The following is a 12,306-nucleotide window of genomic DNA, read 5'->3' on the forward strand; positions in this document are numbered from 1 at the left end:
TATATGTTTCTCTATGCCTTCTTAAACAGATATTGAACATAATTTGACCTTTTCTTGAAAATGCAAGGACTTCATGAATATAGATTTTGCTGTCACAGTGATTCCTTCAGAACTAGTATGCACTCAGTTGTTTGAATCTTGAGTTCTTACTCAGGCTAACAAATATTTTTGAGCAATTACGATGTGCTGGATAGTGTTAGGTGCTTTATCTCTTTTTCACAATCATTTCCTCTTTTATCTGTTATTAGGCAGCAGTATATTGCATTTAGAAGTTCTCTCCCTATGTATGTATATATTTTTCATGTTGGGGGTAAAGAGCTGACATTGTAACAAGGTTTGAGGGAGGCATGTCTCATACAATAGGGTGAAATCCCAATCACTATGCTTATGTACTCCATTTCTAATCTACTGATTCTACTGGGGATCCAGACACATCAAATAAATTCAGATTGTTAAGGGAAGAGGGAGGAAATGTGAGATTTGCCACATCTCTTTTAGGTGATAACATTCCCATTTCTGATTACTGCTAGGCTGTTGGCTGCTAATACTGGAAAATGAAATCAGTAATTGCCTTTCGGCAAGAAGTCATAGCATTAGAACTGAGAAATGTGGTCACTGATGACACTAGTTTGTTGACTCTGTGTGTGTGTGTATGTGTGAGAATGTGTGAATGTGTATGCAAGGTTCTCCTTGTCGTCTGCAGGATGGCTAGTAGATCTCCCAGTTTTCAAGGAGTTTGCTCAAAGATATTTACTTGCCTTTTACAGAGCCATATTCCCTTCTTTTGGAGAGAATTGTCCTGGGAGAAGAAGAAAGGACATTGATAAATAAGCAGTTTCCTCACTGTCATGTAATATTCAGTGAGCCATTAGTTATATGTTATGTTTAGATACCATACAAATTTTTTTCATAAGCATAAACAGATGAAATTTTCAGACAATGTATATACATATATATGCATATATGTGTGTGCATTATTTATATATACATACACACACACATTATATATACATATATATACACTTACATATTTCTATATAATTTTGTATCACCTCCTTATATACTGATAGGAGTAAAGGAAGGCATAGAAACGTAAAGTCGGTTGCCCAAGGTTATACAGCTAGTAAGTGGAAGGGCCGGGCCTGAAGCCTGGACCTCTGGGAATCCACATTCTGGGCTCTCATAACTCTTTGCTTACCTTCAGCTCAGCCAGCAACCCTTAGAGGAATGAACAAGCTATGGACACCACAGAAATATATTCTGAGATAAGTTTTAGAAGGTATAAAAATGGAAAGATGATATATCCTGAATTTCTGTGACATTTCTTTTACAAAATATTTCCTTAGTTATTTCATTTTCCTTTTAACTTCCTTGGGAGATAAAAAGACGGAGGAGTTAAGATCACATTTTAAAATTGTGTAAATAAGGCTCATAGAATTGGAATCGTGAGGAACTGTGTGTTTTACACATTTGGTTCTATAGCTTGAGTCTGATGAGGGGACGTGCCCTCTGATCAGCGCTCAGGGAGCGTCTCTGTAAGGACGGCTCAGACTCAGGGCGCGGGACCGTCATGGGACTCTGGTAACCCTGATGAACACGCTCTGTTTTTCCTCTGATGGGTAGTCAGACGAATACTTTGATGAGCCATTGGGGGTAGATGAGGGGACATATCAGAAAGTATGCTAAGCCTCATCCTAGAGAGGGGGAGTCCAGTTAATTTCAGGGTCCAGTTAATTTTTTTGCTGAGTGGAATATGCAAGAGAGGGGCCAGAATAACGTGCTCAGGACAATTGGAGTCATGGTCACTGTGGGCATGTGTGACATATACCCGAACATCTAGATGACCCCAGGGACAATGGTGTATCATTGATGTTTGCTTTTTAGGAAAAGAAGACTTCTTTTTTTTCTGAGGTTATCAAGATCATATATTTCATGCCAAAAAATTTCTGGTGAATGTCAACCTTGCCTCTTAAACCAATATACATTACAAAAATAAAGTTAAATAAAAGTTTATCTTTTAGTCCTGTGAACTTGCTGCCCCAAAATGCCAAACAGGCACAGAGCCGTGATGCTCTGCATCCAATTCTATGTCCTTCTGACCTTTGCATATGTGCTGGTGACATCACGATGTTAAATATGAACAGTCTTGGGGCTTTGTCATAAAAAAGTGATGACTTCTTATGTTAACTCATGGGGCATCTCTGATCAGATAGTGACAGATAACCCTGGTGCTTCGTGTTTTGAAAGATTCGGGACCATGTTTTGATCATCTGGAAAGAGTTCTGTGATTGCAGGAGGTGGGCGGTGTGGTGTATGTGTCATATATTAGCCTCTTCTCTGTAGAGTATACCCTCAGTTAATGTTCCTTCTTGCTTGCATTCTGAACCTTCTTAGGTCTTAGACTAGTTTCTAGGAGGGCATGTCATTTACATGGCTGTAAGAGAGGGAAGACAGTTGTCTTCTTTGTTTCAGGTTGGAATGCTTTGAAATTACGTCTAGTACTGTTCTTGGAAAATGCGCATGGGAAGATTTGTGTATGTTTCGTGGCTTATAGTGTTTTGGAAACTGACAGGCAGTGGCACTGAGTGAGAGGACACAGGGTAGAACACTCACCTTATTATTTTGGCTGTTGTATTTTTTTGCAGAGTTCATGCTCAAGACTTTTGATCTAGGGGGAAATGAACCGAGATAGTGGTTGAATAAAGTACACTCAAATATTCATACTACATAATGATTATTTAAAAAGTTTTACATTCTAAAGCTGTGCTGTCCACTATGGAAGTCAGTGGCTACATGTACCTGTGAACATTAAAATTAATTAAAATTAAAAAAAAATCAGTTCCTCAGTCACACTAACCATGTTTCAGGTACTCAGTAGGTGGCCATTGGCTACTTATTGGATGGCACAAAGTTTTACTGGGCAGCTCTGTTCTAGAAACTGAGCTTAGCACTGAAGCCATACTTAGTGTTCAAGAGGGCTCTCAGGAAGCATGAAGGTATCCTTCAGAATTCCAAGAGCAGGTACCCTGTGGCCCTCCCAGGCCGCAATGCATACCAGGGCTGTAGAGGCGGTATGAAGTTTGGGTCTCTTTACCTCGATCCCAAGATTCTAAAATATTTAATAAATACAAGTACTTCTTGACTAAGTTAAGATGTTACTTCTAAAAAGGGGCCAAGAAATGGGAGTGAGATTTTTGACTTTGTTTTCTCACCATTTCAATTCTAGACAAACTCAGAAAGGGGGGGCTTTTGTCTTACCATTTCTAACCTTTCATGGTCACAGTTTAGTACTTAATATAGCGTACAGTTTGAGTTTTGTAATATGATGGCCTTCGTGTCTCTAGAGGTTAGTTTCATGCCTATCTTATATGGCCGAGTCTCTATGTTTTTGGGAAAATGAGGGTGGTATTAGTTTAATGGGCTTTTCTGTGAAAGTAGGAATGTCCTACTCATCAGAGTGCCTGACCACCAGCCCTTTTAAAATCAGATGTTCCTGCCCTTAATATAAACCTGAATAATTGAAAATGCGATAAAAGCATGAAGGGAGATGTGTTTCTGTGGTTTTTTAAGAAGGATGGAAGAAGGACCTGCGTTTTAAAGTTGGTGTGGTTTCGTGGGAGTCAAACAATCGCTAACAGAAGGGAGAGAGATGTGGTGTTGGGGCTCACTCAGTCCCAAGTAGGAATTGGTCAGAGGAATGTTTGCTCTGACCCAGGCTGAGCTGGAGTTACCACTAAAACCAAGAAGTTACTTTTTTTGCCAAAACTCACACTTCTCTCTCAAGGAGCCGAGTCTCTGCTTCTTCTTCTATTTTCCTCCAAGTTTCCTGGTACTTCTTCCAAGAGAAATAAAAGAAACCACAGTTACTAATTAGAAGCCTTACACTTTTTCTAATCATAAGAAGCATGTATTATTACGTGGTAACATGAATGTTTGGTCTCCTTTTCCAGCCCCGACACCCACCACCACTCCTGGTCACTCGATGCACTTCCTACCTTCCCGGCAGGTCCCTGGGTAATTGGCATCTTGAAAGGAAAAGTGCTCATTATGAATTTAAGAGCACAGAGGTCAGGAGACCAGGGCTGTAACGGAATGATATTGGTGGTGGGTTGTCAGGGACCCAAAGTCGCTTTGTAATGCCACTTTGAAAAGTTAATATTGTCCTAGAAAGTGTTCTTTGAAAAGCCTGGTTTCATATTATCCTGTACCTTACAAACCCTTTTCTGTCCCATTACCGAGAAACTGTACCTTAATGCAGAAGACCTGATCTTTGCAGAGCTGGGCCACATGTGCATAGTCTTCCATTATCTGGGAAACCAAAATTCAGTCAAATTTATTTCAGGAAATTTCTCTTAAGAACAAGAGTATACTTGTTTCCTCCTAAATCCCAGACCCTACATGTAGTTTTCTAATTGTTCTAAATATGTTTTTGCTGTATATATGAACTCATTTTTTTTTTTTTAGGATAGATAAGCTTTATTTTGGGGGGGATTTTATTTTGGGACAGTTGGGAGAAGAATAGATACTAATTTGTTGAAGTTAAAGATATGGAACATATCCCGTAAAAATTATTGAAGAGAAGGAAACCTAGGAGACTGCATTTATCTTCCTTTCCTTCATACCCTCCTCAACCCCGTAATGGTTCTGGATCTGGAGCCTTATTATATATAACTCAATCTATTTGCAGAATGTATTGCGTCGTCTAACTGAACATCAACTTTTCCTTCCTCTGGGAGAAGTAATACTGAAATTACTACCATCACCTTGGCCAGTTCCTTCTCTTGGTCGGCACAGGAAGCTTCCAGCTGTTGTAACTTAACCTACAGAAAGGGAAGGAGATGGGTAACTCAAGGTGCAAGCAGGATTCCATTCTGAAATGCTGTCTCAAAGGTTATCTTACAGGTGGTGGATGTGCATCAGGTGTGATATCAGCTGTCTTTTTAATGGAGGAGAGTCAAACCATGCAGCGTCCTTCTGGTGAACCTGCCCTTCTACACTCCCAAGCCCTTAGCATTCATCAGGGCTCCACTCACGCTTAAACTACAATTCTCAGCTTCCTTCCTTCTTAGCTATTTCTCTTAGGGAAAACACCAATCTTGAAAAACTTCACTCTTCCTTTTCCTTTTATATACTTCCTGCTCACTCCTTTTTTGCTCCCCGTATTTCTTTTTCTTTCCCTTTCCTTCCCTATTTGATGCAAGCCTATTCTATATTGGTGGCTATGTCGGAATGATGGGCAGAGGGCCATGAGAGTAGAAAGGGTACAGTGGTGAACAGGATTGACGGGCAGAGTCTCTGCCTCACAGAGCTGACATTCTAGTTGGGGACATTAACAGATAAGTCAACATGATAATGATAAATGCTATGAAAGAAATACAAACAGAGAAATGTAGTGATAGCGATGGCATGAGAGCTATCATAGGTGAAGTCCTGTCTGATGAGATGATCCTGGGTTGAAATCTAAATGGTAAATATTAGCCAAATGGAGATCTGGAAGAAATACGTCCCATGCAGGGTTGCAGCAAGAGCCAAGACTGTGAAAGAGCACATATGTAGTGTGTATGTGGAAGTTATGTGGCTGGAGCATGGGGAAACACCTGGTAAGGAGGAGATGAGGTGGGGAAAGGTTGACATGGATGAGATTATGTAGGGCCTTGTTGCTTCTAGAGTTTGGTTCTTTATTTTAATTGCCAGGTGTGAGAATCCAGGTGTGAGAAATCGGGAATTCTCTATTTTTCACTTTGTATTTCTATTTTTCAGTGTGTCCATATCTGCAGGGCCTCCACAGACATAGTATGGGCCTAAGTGTGAGCTTAAGAAGCTAAAGAGAAATAAGGCAAGGGTAAGATGGAATTCTACAGGAAATATCAAGTAAGAATTTTACCTGCTTTCTGAATAAAAAAATAAGTCCACCTTTTTTCAATCTTTGACAAGATGGATTGTGGTTGTGCCCAGGTTTTTATCTTTGGAACACAATTAGAGAAACGCTAAGCAGTGTATGATGATGCACTCAGCAGGTAGAGGTCACTAAATATTTGAGTGATAAACTGAATGAATCCTTTTCTGGATGGGAGTCAGTGATAGAGTGTGTAAATTACCTAGCACACAGTAGATTGACAAATCCTAGCTCTGCTCTATGAATTCATACATTTGCCTCAGCTAGAGTTTTAAATAATCACTTTAAATATGTGACATTTCAAGGTTTTACTCTTCAAAAAAAGGAAAGAGTTTTAAAAATACACAATATCATTCAGTTTTTCAAACTGAGGCTGGAAGGGGCTGATTAAATCGCCCAACTTCATATACCTCACTAAGTGCTGGGACCAGGATATAAACCAGGGACTTCAGTGTTATATATGCATTGTGCAATTGTGTTCTGCTCTCCCTAAAGGAAGAGAAACAAAATATATGGCTTCAGAGCGAAATTCCTTACCAAGGGCAGAAAAGAATTCAGTACTCAGTAGTCTAGGCTTAAGTCTGACATGGGCTAAAACTACACAGAATTTATCCCAGTTTTGATAGTTGTTTTCCACTTAAAAGCTTGCTTCCTGGTTATGTAACCCAAACCCACTCAAGATTGCTTTTTCATTTACCTTTGAGTCTTCTAGTGGTCCCTTTAGATGGCCTTGTTCACACTTGGTTGCCTTCTGCGATGTTGTCCTTTTTGTCTTGTAAGCTATGATTTTAAATAAATACATTTTTCAAATAAAAGTGCATCAAATAAAAAATTCTAGAAGACAAGCACACTGTTTGGTGTGTAGAACCAAATAACATGGCCTTGATAAAGCTGCCAGGAGATTGTCCCTTAATGGATACTTGGTGCCCTTGGAAACATCTTATTCTACCTCCGTCGTCTTCTCACTAGTCTTGGCCACCAAAGCTAGAGTCTGCACAAGCAGGAGTACTTCCCTGAACCCTGTGCCATTCCGGGCTACAGAGGGCTGCAGGCATGGGTCAGAAAGTAGGGCAATCATAGGAAACCCGCCGTATTTTGAGCAGGAGTTGAGGTAGAGTGAATGCCTGGATAAGGAAAGGGGAAGCCCTTGGGATTTAAGTATTTTAAAAAGTCTGTTGAAAAAAATTAACCTTTCACCTTCCGACAAAGTGTCATTGGATTCCATTTTCTTGTGATAGAATGAAAAAACCCATGGGATCACCAAATAGCCCAAATGTCGCACCCACCCCCTTCACCTCATGCTTGCAGGGGAAGTCCATGGCAATTCAGGTACGAGGCTCAGCCTCAGGAGAGTGGGGCAGGGGTAGAACCCACGCCCAGCACAAACTTTTCTGACACGTGGGATCCTCTATGATCATTTTCCCTCCCTTGTGTCTTTGACAGCTGGAGCCCCTGCGGGGAACGTGGGGAAAACTAGAGCCCCAACCCACCTTTTTTTGAAGTTCTCTTATGCCGTGTACCAGGGTCTCATTTTTCCTTTCCTGTTGAGAGAAAGAAGCAGAGCATAGGTGTGGAAGCTCCCTGCTACCACCCATGTTTATTCAGCTGATTGTTCTCCCTTTCACCTGGTGCCTTTTTCCCTGCAGTAACTCTACCTCACTGCATACTGTCAGGTAAAGGACCTGTGGTTTGATTTCCACATATATATGTATATACCAACTCAACAGGATAGACATGCCCACATGCAGGGCTTCCCAATACTGAATATTACCAAAGAAACTGTGCCACTGACACATATTTTACCATGACTTTTGACTATTCTTTGCATGTAAAAAAGAAGGAGACTAGCTTATCTGATGACTAATGAGAGACAGCTGAGGAATAAAACCTATCAGATGGCTCTTCCCAGCTCCTTGCTTACAAGTCTGGCTATTTCTTCTTCCTGTTCTTGCAAAGTTCTTTCCCTTTCCCACGGTGGTAGTATTTTCCTTCTCCCACTCATCATCTTCTGTCAGGTCTTGAGTCTGAGTGATCTCACTTTCCAGCCTGAATGACAGAAGCACATAGTGTGAGGAACAGACAGCTTCAGAACTGGAAAAGCATATCTATCAGTTTTAAGGGTTACTTCAGTGTCAGTAAATATGGCTCTCAAGTTGGAAACCCATTTTTTCCTGGGTCCTTACCATCATAATCACTTCAAAGGCAGGAAAAAGAATCACTTCAGCGTTTGACCTGAGTCCTAAGTCAAACACCCTAGTGTTCTTTCAGCTCAGGTGAATATCATCCAATCTTTCAAGAATCTCTTTGAAACTTGCTGTAATTCAGGGTTTGAGCCACAGAAAATGCCAAAGAATGAAGAAGGAACTGCTACATAAGATTATAGGTCTCTAGAGCAAGTAGGAAAATTCAGGTTTGTCTCTTCTCCTCTATCCCATCCCTTGGGTTGGGAACTTCCCTCAAGAAAACCCAGCACTCACCTCTGTATTTCCTCTTCTTTCTGGTGGATTTGGAGAAGAAGTTCCTGATTTGCCTCATCTCTGATTTGCAAGTCTCTTTCAAGGTCTGTGTTCAAACTTTCTAGGTTCTTATTTGACTGGGTCAGTCTTAAGATCTCCACCTCCTCTGACCTATAGATTCAGCCCACGAAAGGAACAAGGGCCAGTTATCTCAGGGTCAGTGACCTTTGGGCCAGGAGGGATATCTAGGAGACACGTAATGCAACAACCTGGCTGTTTCTGGGAGCACACCTTTCCTTTTTCATAGGAAATTGTATTTCTTAATCACGCCCTTACAGTTTGTTTCAGTAATTCTCAACTTGGTGAGCAAGAGGGGATTTTCCCAGGCTTTCTTGATCAAAGTGCACAATATCATAGTACACCTCCTCCCTGGTTCCAGGAGAAGTTTGTTTCCTTAATAGCCTCTTGTATTGGAGAGAATGGTTTCTCAGGCAAATGGTGCACAAAATCTGCTCATGAAATACACTTCCATTGAGTATTTTCATCCAGGCACCTGGCACATCACTTAGATTTGGTTTCTGCCTTATGCCGCAAGAGCTCTCCACCAGCAGACGGGGCTTCTGTTTCTCCTTCCCTCCTCCCATCTCAGAACTTCTCCATTGCCTGCTACAAAGCTTGAGAATCTAGCCTGGGAGATACTCCACCGAGTACACACAGATATGATCCAGGCATTCACTTTCAAGAATACAAACATCTTTTTTGAAGTACATTTGAATGTAATAATGGTAATACCTCAGTGGTTTAGAAAGGGTACCTGGCGAACGGGAAGCTCTCAATAACTTTTTCTTTTTGTTGTGTGTCAGTTAATTGGTTTCTCTTTGAGACTATTAACTGGGAATAAAGTGTGAGGGAGAGGCCTTTTGTTTTGAGTAGGAATGAGGGATGATTTTGGCAAAGTAAGTCCTTCCTTGGAAGGGCTGATTGGATGCAGGATTTACAACAGTTGTCACTTCAGGAGGACATGGAGTGCTTGGGGTGGTGTCAGCAGGGGGTTGAATAGACAGGAGCGTAGGAGGTAGCCGGGGGATGGGGGGGAGATGAGGGAAGTCATGCAGAGCAGACCTGCTTCACACCTTGGTCCTTAGATGTGGCTTTGCATAATCATGATACTTACTTGTGATCTAGCTGATCCTCCTTGGGTTCTTCCATTGTAGATTCCCTAAAATACCAGCAGAGATGTATTGGATGAATTGGGGAAATGGGTCCATTTGTGAAACACAGAGTAACTAGCCAAGAGTCCCAAAGGATAGGGACAAAATTAAGTCAACTGATTTCCTCCCTCCAACCGCCCAGGTTTTGGCCATGACAAAACCCAGCCCCTTGATTCTTCTGTCCCTGATCTGACTGTACCTCAGACAAGGATACAGTGAGGATATAGGGATAATGCTGGGAAATTCATTGTATGTCTTTGTAGTGGGTACATGCGGAGATGGTTCTCTAGAACAAGAACCCTTTCAGTCTTTGCTCCAGGTAATTAGAATCAATAAAGGTCACCCCTTCCTCTTAAGTCCCTTTTTGCTCCGTGCCCAGCTGCTTTCCTTAAGGCCCCATGGGCATGAATGTAGGTGCATGACCACCCTGGAAAGTAATCTTTCTGACCTGTAGCTGGGACTCTGTAAGGATCTTCAGATTTTAAGATCTTTAGTATTAAATAGGGCTCAGAAAAACCAAGCAGAAGTAGATGATTTGGTTCATTCTATACCTTAGATTCCTTTTTTTCTCCAATTCTTCAATAAACTCTGTCCCCCTTCTGTAAATGGCTTCCTGATTCTACCTTAGTCGCTCAGCTTCTGAAGTCTAATCTTTCCCCACTGGAACCAACCAGTAGAGTGTCAGAACCTTCCAAAGGGTCAGGACTCTGCTACTGACATAGGATGGGTGGGGCAGCATGTCATAGTGGGGTGGGTGACAATGGTCATTCATGCAGAGTTCCAAGGCTATGTGGGTATATGAGGAGATGGTTCTCTAGAACAAGAGCCCTTTCAAACTTTGCTCCAGGTAATTAGAATCAATAAAGGTCATCCATTCCTCTTAAGTCCCTTTTTGCTCCGTGCCCAGCTGCTTTCCTTAAGGCCACATGGGCATGAATGTAGGTGCGTGACCGCCCGGAAAAGTAATCTTTCTGACCTGTAGCTGGGACTCTGTAAGGATCTTCAGATTTTAAGATCTTTAGTATTAAATAGGGCTCAGAAAAACCAAGCAGAAGTAGATAATTTGGTTCATTCTGTACCTTAGATTCCTTTTTTTCTCCAATTCTTCAATAAACTCTGTCCCCCTTCTGTAAATGGCTTTCTGATTCTACCTTAGTCGCTCAGCTTCTGAAGTCTAATCTTTCCCCACTGGAGCCAACCAGTAGAGTGTCAGAACCTTCCAAAGGGTCAGGACTCTGCTATTGACAGGATGGGTGGGGCAACATGTCACAGTGGGGTGGGTGACAGCCGGGGGTTGGATAGACGGGTGTGTAGGAGGAAGGGAGGGGGAAGATGAGGGAAGTCATGCAGAGCCGACCTGCTTCACACCTTGGTCCTTGGATGTGGCTTTGCATAATCATGATACTTACTCGTGATCTAGCTGATCCTCCTCGGATTCTTCCAATGTAGATTCCCTGAAATACCAGCAGAGATGTATTGTATGCATTGGGGAAATGGGTCCATTTGTGAAACACAGAGTAACTAGCCAAGAGTCCCAAAGGATAGGGACAAAATTAAGTCAACTGATTTCCTCCCTCCAACCGCCCAGGTTTTGGCCATGACAAAACCCAGCCCTTTGATTCTTCTGTCCCTGATCTGACTGTACCTCAGACAAGGATACAGTGAGGATACAGGGATAATGCTGGGAAATTCATTGTATGTCCTTGTAGTGGGTACATGTGGAGATGGTTCTCTAGATCAAGAACCCTTTCAATCTTTGCTCCAGGTAATTAGAATCAATAAAGGTCACCCCTTCCTCTTAAGTCCCTTTTTGCTCTGTGCCCAGCTGCTTTCCTTAAGGCCCCATGGGCATGAATGTAGGTGCATGACCACCCTGAAAAGTAATCTTTCTGACCTGTAGCTGGGACTCTGTAAGGATCTTCAGATTTTAAGATCTTTAGTATTAAATAGGGCTCAGAAAAACCAAGCAGAAGTAGATGATTTGGTTCATTCTGTACCTTAGATTCCTTTTTTTCTCCAATTCTTCAGTAAACTCTGTCCCCCTTCTGTAAATGGCTTCCTGATTCTACCTTAGTCGCTCAGCTTCTGAAGTCTAATCTTTCCCCACTGGAACCAACCAGTAGAGTGTCAGAACCTTCCAAAGGGTCAGGACTCTGCTACTGACATAGGATGGGTGGGGCAGCATGTCATAGTGGGGTGGGTGACAATGGTCATTCATGCAGAGTTCCAAGGCTAGATGGATGGCCGAGTCTTTCGTATGGTGGCACTCAGTTCAACGGTTGTGATTCCTGGGTAGTATGAAGGGGTAGTCCCTGTGTTTTATTTTTCTTGTAGTTTGAGCTTCCTCTCTGCCCGAGTGTGGCTATGGGAACCTGGGTCCTAAGGCAGCAGTCTGATCCCATAACCGCTCATTCATCTGACACACACTGAAACATCAGAAGAGCGCTTATGGATGCCAGGCACTGTTCTAAGCATGAGGGAGACAGAGTGAACAGAACAGCCCAAACACCTGCCATCACGGAGTTTACATTACAGGGTGTGCATGTGAGGGCAGGAGGGGTAGCACAACGCAATAAATGAGTACATTTATTTTATTTGGTATGATAAAAAAGGGGAATGCTATGGAGAAACAGAGGTGAAGAGGGTGAGAGGAAATTCAGTGAGTACTGTTTACGTGGGTGGGAACTGAAGTTTTAAATAGGGTGGTGCAGAGAACGCACTGAGCATTGCCAGACCCAGAAGT

General features: G+C 42.1%; 1 pseudogene; it reads right to left on the reverse strand.

Moving 5' to 3' along the window:
* Positions 1-297: 297 nt before the first annotated feature.
* Positions 298-413, reverse strand: LOC140845896 (small nucleolar RNA U13; annotated as a pseudogene).
* Positions 414-12,306: the final 11,893 nt, after the last annotated feature.

Source organism: Manis javanica, chromosome 13 (genome assembly GCF_040802235.1).
Source record: "Manis javanica isolate MJ-LG chromosome 13, MJ_LKY, whole genome shotgun sequence".
Taxonomy (NCBI): Eukaryota; Metazoa; Chordata; class Mammalia; order Pholidota; family Manidae; genus Manis; species Manis javanica.